This window comes from Myxocyprinus asiaticus, chromosome 39 (assembly GCF_019703515.2).
Source record: "Myxocyprinus asiaticus isolate MX2 ecotype Aquarium Trade chromosome 39, UBuf_Myxa_2, whole genome shotgun sequence".
In the NCBI taxonomy this organism is placed as follows: domain Eukaryota; kingdom Metazoa; phylum Chordata; class Actinopteri; order Cypriniformes; family Catostomidae; genus Myxocyprinus; species Myxocyprinus asiaticus.
In genome coordinates, this window is record NC_059382.1 from 28,171,746 (window position 1) to 28,182,096 (window position 10,351).

The 10,351-nt window shown below is 37.4% G+C and overlaps 1 long non-coding RNA gene across 1 annotated transcript; it reads left to right on the forward strand.

Annotated features, from left to right (window-relative positions):
• The first annotated feature begins 2,245 nt into the window (after positions 1-2,245).
• On the forward strand, positions 2,246-9,980 carry LOC127429598 (uncharacterized). The gene is made up of 4 exons (XR_007895322.1): positions 2,246-2,516; positions 5,877-6,008; positions 6,211-6,644; positions 9,629-9,980. It is a non-coding gene; the product is annotated as an uncharacterized LOC127429598 (long non-coding RNA).
• The last annotated feature ends 371 nt before the right edge of the window (positions 9,981-10,351 follow it).

A 10,351-nucleotide genomic window follows, 5' to 3' on the forward strand; every position in this document is an offset into this window, starting at 1 on the left:
CGGGACTCTGATCGACGTCATATCCGTAAAAAAAAAAAACAAGAAATCCGAGTTGGATGCGTTCCTTTTACACACAACACGACAAGTCGGAAAAAAAGATGGACGCCTCCAGGAAAGTAATTGTTGCACTAGCTTTTGGAGTACAGAGAGCTACAAAATAATTATGCCCTTCACCTAAGAGACCTCAAGGAAGATGACAGAAAGCGGAGAAGGTATGTTAATGTTTCCACATATTTGATTGTATCAAAACATGTTAACAACCTTTTAATCGAACCAGCGGTGTAAACAAAGGGCAATGCCCTATGGAAGTACAAACGTATATTTGCAATATAAATTTGCCTAACTGTGTTATGTGTAAACTGTTTTACGGTTTGCAACGTTAGGCAGTGTTGTTGTAGCAACATTGACCATTGTTCTTGTAGCAGCAGCGACCTAGCCAATTTTAGCTGTACCAGTTTATAAACAACACATTACACAGTAATTCACGCATAACAGGATCGTAGCAACATGCCTATAGGCAACGGTAATACAGTATTGTGTATACGACTTACTAAATTGGACACAAAAAAGACAAAAGTGCTAAAAAAAAACTTTAAACCCACAGCATACTACAGTCGATGCTCTTCGCAGCCATCTTGCTTTCTGAACTCGGGGTCCTCTGAGTTCGTCCGACTTTCTGAGTAGGAATTCCGACATTGGGGGGTGTTTCCATTTGTCAGTTCCGTTATCGGAACTCAGAAAATAACTCGGAGCTCCGACTTCCGAGACAAATGGAACGCGGCAAAGGTGGGAGTTTTTCGTGATGGGAGAAAGGTGCCATTTGTTGTTCCTGGCAGGGTATTCTGCCTTACAGGCTCCATATGATTAGGATAAGGGTGGGTGCGGGGTTAGGGAATCTGCTGCCTGCCGTGGCCCCATTGAACAATGGGCTACCTTTTTGCTTGGTAGATTTACAGTGACACCTAGTGGTGTGGATGCAGCATCATTCAAAATCAATAGTTACTGAAATTATTAGAGTCCTCATCTCATGTGAGTGGTCATGATTTTATCCATATGTTTCAAAATGACTTAATTTCTTTAGGAGTAAAACTTTTTTAATGGGGAAAAAAGAGTGCACTTTTAAGATCAGTCAACATGAACACACCAGCGTGCAGAGTTATTAGCGAGCTGGTGCAAACTTACCTGCATCTGTACGATCGTTCGTGTAGAGACATTTTGCAAGAACATGTCAAGTGATTTTTTTGTTTATTTAGTCATCCAAAGGAATCAAAACTACTCAAATTCTCTTTAAGTGCGCATTCACTCATGTGCCATCTGCAGCAAATAGCCACACATCGGCCAAAAGTAAGATGAGGCCAAATTAAGAAAGTGCCTATCATCATTCTTTCATCTGTATTCTGCCCATTAACACTACACAACCATCTCTGCAGGAGTATCAGGTCATTATAAATTACAATACCACAGTGTAATCGGTGCATATTATGGCCATATTATGGAATATTAGTGCGTTAGCGTCATGAATGCAAAAGGCAAACATTACAAATTACACATTATCTACTGCATATTTTATTTATATCACCACTGAGTGGTTAAAACAGCTTCTTTTACTGATCTCGTGTAAATTACACTCAAAGAATGAGGCTTGACATAATTGATAACACATTTTAATGTCATATTAATTGTTGTTTATATGTAGTCTTGAGCATCCTCATATTTAAATGCTTCTCTAAATGCCTCCCCCAGCGGTGTGGCTGGTGTCTGAATATTCACAAACAGTATGTTGTTACTCAGCTGTTTTAAACTTCTTTTGGCTCTGAGCAAAGAACGAAGAACCACTTCACTGTGAGTGTGCTGGGGCCATTTGTGCAACTGGACTTTTGTCTCTTTACTGAGATGTAGCCCTTGGTGACAACTGTTAAGTGTCCAAACATAATAGATTAATTGTGATTTAAATGAGTGGCATATCTATGTACATCCTTAAATGTGAAATCCATTAATGTAATCACATTTAAAGCTGTTTGGTTTCTGATACTGTATATGCCTGAGAGATTGCGGCTTTCCTCAATATGTTGGATATTACCCACATGAGAGGTGCTGCAGTCCCCTAAATCCAGTTTAATCTGGCCTGAGCTGTGCTTGAACAGCACTCCGCCCAACAAATTTACACGCTGTAACCAGACTCCATCACCCCTTGATATGCGGGTGTATGTACCGTATTTCACTTCAGCAGAACACCAGTTGAATATGGGTCTAAATTAAAACAGGATATTTGATGAGATGACATTATTTTAGAATGCAGTGACGGGAATGTTATCCAGGAACTGATACTAACATGGAAATATAGAAACTGTCCAGCAAGTGTTTTCAGAAGGAAACTTCCAACAGAGACAAACTTCCTTATGGCCTACAGTTATTTTCGTGGTGTTACTCAAATGAACAATAATCTGAGAGGGAAAAATACGAAACCATATAAGGCCCAGTTGCTTTGCAGGACTGATTTTCTTTCCTCTCCTGAAGTAAGTTAATGCCTGACGCATGTTTCTAGTTCATAATAAACCATCTGCTGAAGTCACTGTTTTGGTGGTCTGTTTGAGCCAGAGGGTGTGTGTGTGTGTGTGTGTGTGTGTGTGTGTGTGTGTTTGTGTGTGTGTTTCCCTTGTTTTGATCTGGTTCATGCTTAATAACTTAAGAATAAAAAGCTGACATAGGCACATAAGTAACTGGCAAATGTTGATGCTCCTTTATTAATAACTATGTGTTTGTTCTTTGTTGTTGTTAATTTCTCTGTTAGTTTTCTATTAGTGACCAAAGTGTAAGGTCCATTGGAAATGCATATGTAAGGTTTGTTGTCACTTTTTTGTCTGTTTGGTTGCCTTTTCAGATGTAGTTTGAAAAAATACTGGGGAAAATTACTATTGGAGAATGCTGATAAAGCACTTATGATAATCACTGGAGAAAGTTAAAATAAAATATAGAATAAATATAATTAATAAATACATATATTACAATAAATAATACATAGATTTTATTTTATTTGTTAATCAAATAAAATTAACAAAACAATTTGTTATTGTATTTATTTATTTAGTATTTATTAATTGTATATTATATATTCAGTACCTGTAATTAAATTAATTAATACATGAATAAACAAATACTAGGGCTGTCAATCTAATGCGTTTATTTAGTGTCATTAATTGTATAAAAAATAAAGTGTAAAAAAAGTAACGCCATTAATCATGTCCCCTGACGCGTATAAAAAAATTCCGTAATAAAAGTACTGATTTTCTTACCATACGAGCAATTCAAGCTTGAAGTACATCTTTTTTTTTGAGCCCTGTCAATAGATGGCAGCATGCCTCAATGAACCTCACAGTGCAGCCACTTAATGAGAACCACTCACTGAGGAGAAAGCACAACAGGTGGGCGAAGCACGACAGAATACAGGAGTCCTGAGATGTGATTTTTCAAAGTTTCCGCAACTTTTAACCTGACACAACACCCTAAAAATGCGCCATTTATGATGCTATATACCAGTGAAACACTTCAAGCGCATCCTTCTGAGGCATGCACATGTACATAGAGTGACAATTAAAAATAGCGCAGAAGGAACGCAAGAGTGAGTACTGTAAGAACAGGACAATATCCATGCAAAATAGATTGCCGTCAACTGTAGGCTTGTGCTATGATATGGAAATAAAACAAACAATATAGAGTTCTTAAGCCACTTTTTGTATTGCCTAATCAATGCTTTATTCATTTGCCACAATAATGCAATTTATTTCAAACTAAATTTCAATCCGTATTATACACTACCAGTCAAAAGTTTTGAAACACTTGACTGAAATGTTTCTCATGATCTTAAAAATCTTTTGATCTGAAGGCGTATGCTTAAATGTTTGAAATTAGTTTTGTAGACAAAAATATAATTGTGCCACCATATTAATTTATTTCATTATAAAACTAAAATTTAATTTTAAAAAAAAGTTTTTGAACTTGGACCAAATAATAAAGAAAAGCAGCCAATAAGTGCCCAACATAGATGGGAACTCCTTCAATACTGTTTAAAAAGTATCCCAGGGTGATACCTCAAGAAGTTGGTTAAGAAAATGTCAAGAGTACATGTCTGCAAATTCCAGACAAAGGGTGACTACTTTGAAGATGCTAAAATATAACACAGTTTTGATTTATTTTGGATTTTGTTTAGTCACAACATAATTCCCATAGTTCCATTTATGTTATTCCATAGTTTTGATGACTTTACTATTATTCTGAAATGTGAAAAAAAAAAGAAATTATAATAAAGAATGAGTAAGTGTTTTAAAACTTTTTGAAGTGTATACTTATAATAGGCCCTGCATATTTTATTTATTATAAATGTCTGAATTATTAGGCATTATTTATAAGAATTATCTTTATTTGGGGGCCTTTCTCAGCAAATAATGATGTATGTGATTAATTGCGATTAATTGCGATTAATTTGATTAATTAATCGTCATGTCATGTAATTAATTTGATTAAAAAAAAGTATTAGGGCTGTGAATCGATAAATTGTTTAAACTAATTAATCGCACATTTTTCTGTGGTTAATCGTGATTAATCGTGATTTAATTATGGTACACAGTACATTACAACAAACATTAAAACAATCATAAATCATAAATATATTTACTTTATACTTTGTCTCAGCGAACTTGCAAGAAATTGGTTAGTCATCATTTATTTTAATTACTTAAAAATATGCACGTTAAAGTTTTTTTTTTTTTTTTTGCGGATAGAGTTATTTAGACACATTAAAATTAATTAGACACAGGAATTAATCTTTTATACAAGTATGTGTATACGTGCCATAAAATTTAGATTTTTAATAATAGGTTCAAATGAGCAGATGAAACTTTCATTGACAAGAGAAACTTAATTGTACATTGCCAATGTATTTTTAGACACTATACCTGTACATACAGGTATAAAACATATTGAATGCTGAAGTTTAATTTGCTGAAGTTTAAAATCTCAAAACTATTATGTTCTCTGGATACCATTCAGTCTCTACAAGTATACGTGGCTGCAACTTGCTGAACGACCAGGTCCTTTTCAGTCTGTATAGCACAGTATGCGCACGTGCTGGATCTCCCTCGGACGGTTTTGCTTTTGAAATGGGTTCCGATGAAAGTCAGTGAGCATTTTCGAATGATGTGAAGAGATACAGCAGATTGCCTGTGTCCCCCGCTCACTTGCAAATGAAGAATCTTTATTTTTGTACAGTAAATGCGCTCCCGTGTTTATTATGAATGGGACATGCAATGAATAAGCATGCACTGCTTCACATAATCAGTTTCTGTGCTAGGATGTGCAGTTGGTAAAGCATGTACCTTCTGAAAATATATGTATGCCAATGTAAGCCACAGAAAGTGGGGAAAAACATTAGTGAAGTTTCACCAATTGTTGAAAAGTGCCTGCGTTTGTTCCTGCCAGGCAGCAGATGCCCCCACCTTATTCGGAGCCTGTAAGGCTGAGTAGCCTGTCAGGAAAAACTCTGGACATCTTTCTCCTATCGCGTGTAATTTCAGGAAGGAAAAAATAAAAACGGATACAGCATTAATTGTGTTACATTTCCCAGCCCTAATTTTAATTGATTGACAGCCCCAATAAATACATAAATAAAAAGTTTACAAAATGGCTTTTGCACAGCAGTATTTCGAGACAAGAACTAAAAAAGGTATCTAGGTATAGGGCTGCTGTTGTCCCACACACATGCCACTGTCTATTTTATTACTGCTGATAAAAATAGTCTTTGGCTACAAATGTATTTCATTCTGGTCTGTCTTACACCCCCAACCTCTCTTCCTCTCTCTCCACTTTTCTTACTCCTGCAGGCTGTCAGGATGAATTACCCGATGAAGGTCACACTATTTATCACTTTGTTATCAGAGATCACTGGCGAATCTAAACAGTTGTAATTTGTGATGTAGATAGTGTTGGGTAGACTACTTCTGAAATGTAATCAGGTACTGATTACAAATTACATGACTAAAATTGTAATCAGTAATGCAATCTTTTAGATTACACCTTTTAATCAATCTATTCTGATCAGATTACTTTTGGATTATACTCATTGTATGTTTTGATGAAAATCTAATCTTTTTTTATTTATTTTTTTTGTTTATCCTCTTTTCTCCCAATTTGGAATGCCCAATTCCCACTACTTAGTAGGTCCTCGTGGTGGCGTGGTTACTCACCTCAATCCAGGTGGCAGAGGTCAAGTCTCAGTTGCCTCCACTTCTGAGACAGTCAATGCGTGCATTTTATTACGTGGCTCGCTGTGCATGACACGCGGAGACTCACAGCACTGGAGGCTCATGCTACTCGAGATCCACGCGGAGCTTACCACGCGAGACAGAGAGAAACATTAATCATGACCACGAGGAGGTTACCCCATGTGACTCTACCCTCTCTAGCAACCGGGCCAATTTGTTTGCTTAGGAGACCTGGCTGGAGTAACTCAGCACGCCATGGATTCGAACTCACGACTCCAGGGGTGGTAGTCAGAAAATCTAATCTTTAATCATAAATGTACTATGTAATCAACACTCCTTTCATCAAACATTAGCTACTGCAACTAAGAGATTGCCGCTGGTTGAAAGGTAATGTAATCAATATGTAATCATGTAATCCATAAAAAGTAACTGCAATCTGATTGTGCAATGGTGTGAATGGTGTCAGTCAATACCAAGGCCAGAAACTAATGCATATATGCATTGTTCATTTATATACTTTTCTAACTAGACAGTAATTTCCATCAACAATGTACTGTAAGATTTAGATAATGCATTTCAGATGCATAGCTCTCTTTCTAGGTATCATTAAAGGTTGCGCATGTCATGTCATGTTGGCTTGATTAAAATTCTCTGCATGCAGATGCAACATGCATGGAGGAACGTCATTGATCTCTTTGTCCAGCCTAGGTGTTGTCCAACTTGGACACAGGGTCAGCTTTTCTACATTGTTGCCTCCATTTTGCACGGTCTGCTGCATCCTCTTTGTTGACACTGGCTGCATGCATGTCTTCCTTTATCTGATCCAGCTATCATTTCTTTGGTCTTCCACGCAGCCGCTTGCCTTCTGGGCTGAGTGCTAGTGTTATTTTGGCCACTGAGTCTTCACTATTTGGTAGCACATGTTCGTACCACCTCAGGTGTGCTTCCTGCATCTTTTCTCAAATTGGGGCAACACCGAGGGTCTTCCGTACATGGATGTTTGTAAAACAATCAAGCCTTGTCAGCCCAATTGACCACCTAAGCATTCGCATTTCCATGGCACTCAAGACTTGTTCATGTTTCTTGGTTATCGGCCAACACTCTGCTCCATATAATGCCAGTGGTCTGATGACAATTCTGTAGATCTTGGATTTCAGACGTGTTCGGATCTTGCGTCACAGAGGACTCCAGAAGATTGGCACCATTCTACCCATACTGCATTCGCTCGCATTCGTGCATCTCGTATTGTGTCACCATCAACTGAGACATAGGATCCAAGGTATATAAATTCTGTTACCTTGTTAAGTTGTTGTCCATCTACATAGATGGTGCCATCTGTCAAGTCTCCACATTTGAGTTACTCTGTTTTCTTGATGTTGAACCGCATCCTATATTCGCCCAGTCTTATCTTACACGCCTGAGCTCATTGTTCTAAGACGTGTCACGTTTTGTCTGCCAGCATGACATCATCTGCGTAGAGAAGTGTCCATGGGTGTCTGGTTTGGATCGCTGTATCCATGCAGAGTATGAACAGCAGAGGCAATAGTGCAGACCCCTGTTGGACTCCTACCTTAATGTCAAAGGTTGGCGAGACTCCTGCTGCATACCTGACTGCACTGGTGACATTTTTGTATGGCAGTTGGATCCATCTGACATATGTTTCCAGTACTCCACGGGTTCGCAATGACTTCCAGATCAGCTCATGTAGTACACGAAAGCTTTCTCTAGGTCTAGGAAGGCCAGGTGGATGCTTTTTCTCTTTTCGCAATGTCGTTTCATCAGTAGATGAGCTGCATGGATAGCATCTGTTGTCCCTTTACAAAGCTGCATTGAATTGCTGCGATGATAACAATGTCCCTGATGCGCTTGTCCAGTACTCATTTGAATATATCTTCATTGTGTGGCATAGGAGGTGGATAGGCCTGTAGTTGGAGCATTCATTGACATCGCCTTTGCTTTTCCAAATTGGGATTGTGGTGCTGGTTAACCAGGAGAATAGTGCTTCATCTTCATTAGTAATTTTGTTGAACAAAGCTGCAAGGAATTCTGCTCTTTTTCTCCCCATCAGTTTCCATATCTCTGCGGGGATGTCGTCAGGCCCTATGGATTGGAATGTCATTGATCTCTCCTTACTTAATTCAAAGCAGAGCCATTTGAGCCCTCTGCGTGACATCTACAGCATGCATGTCTATGGCTCATACCACAGGTGCATCTTATACATTATATATACAATATTTTTACACTTAAACCACACGTATGAATTTCGTTGCATTACATTATAAAATAATAAATGATGCTTGACCCTTTCTCAGAACTAACCACTTTTCTCAATCATTTTTATATTTACTTCTAGCCAGCTGATCTCAATATGATATTTATAAGATGTATGAAGTCAGTTCCCTGCAAGTTCACACTAGCAGCCCTTGCAAAGTAAACACAGATGTAACTGATCATATTAACTATGAACATGTTCCATGAAGTTTGACAACGTTAACATTTGCCTTAATTTTGCACATCTATTGTTTTATAACTGAATACCTAATAAACTTCTTTCTTTCTTTAAAATAAATAGCACTTATAGCACTCATAATTAGCACTCATAAATAGTTCAGTTTGCTATTTTGCTATTTAATGTGATGGCATTCAAGCATTTTTAAAGGGATATTTCACGCAATAATGACAGTTCTCTTATCATTTAAGTGAATGGTGGCCAGAACTCTGAAGGTCCAAATCACATAAAGGCATCATAAAAGTTATCCATAAGACTCCAGTGGTTTAATCAATGTCTTCTGAAGTGATCCAGTCAGTTTTGGAGTCTTTCAACGTGCATCTTGCCACTGCAGTCTCTAGGCACGATCATGATTTCGAGTTCGATTACACTCGCTATAGTGCCATCTAGCACTTTAGGCTGATGATGTCAAGATTTAAACTGAAAAAGGAATTACATTTTGGTCTGTTCTCACCCAAAACTGATTGGAGTTGTTTGGATTACTTTTATGATGCCTATTCGTGATAATTGGACCTTCAGCATTCTGGTCTACATTCACTTGCATTGTTTGGACTTACAGAGCTGAAATATCCTTCTAAAAATTTTCATTTTTAGAAAATGAAAGAAAGTCATACACATCTGGGATGGCATGAGGGTGAGTATATGATGAGAGAATTTTACTTTTTGGGTGAACTATCCCTTTAAGGATAGCTTTAAGTGTCCAAATATTATTTGGGACCACTGTATGAACACAAATGCATGCAAAACACAAAAATCTTACTCCTTCCTTTTATTCTGTTACAGTGCTCTCAAATTTTCTTAGAACTTAATGATCTTCTCTGTTTCCCTCACAATCTCTGCCTTTCTCTTATTCCACACACAGTGGACATCCTGGCTCCAAGGGTATCTTTCATCATCCCAGCATTTGCCCAGAGTGATCTGCCAATGCCAAACCAGTGTACTAAGAGAGAACTCACAACAAATTCCAGAACGCTTACTTGAGCAAATGTAATTTGTGGTAGAGGGAAGCAGATCTATAAAAGCACATGGATCTAGGGAACAAAACCTTCCCAGAGGAAGTCACATAGAAATATACAGTTGTTGCCGTGTTATTGGGCCACAATAGAAGCCACATGATTGGCTGAAAAAAACACACCCACACTTTCATACCTCAGCCCTCATCCTGCAGGATCATATTTCATCTCTCATAGACTCATCTCTCAAGTTTAGTTTAGTTTCAGGTTTTTTATATATATATATATATATATATATATATATATATATATATATATATATATATATATATATATATATATATGTCAGGTTTACCAGTCTATGGTTGTTTTGATATGACAAGGAAATGCAAAGTCAAGTAAAAGTAAAGTTACAAATGTAAAGTCAAGCCTCCACTTAAAACATCCCAACTGGACTAACTGATTAAAGCCACAATTGAATGTGAAGCATACAAAGCAAGAATCAGATGACTTGGAGAAAGACATTGCATTACTTTGACTAAATTACAATGATGTGACTTGATTCAAGGCACTATAATTAGCAGAGATGTAAAAGCAAGAAATGGGATCTCTTTTTTTTGTCACATGCATAA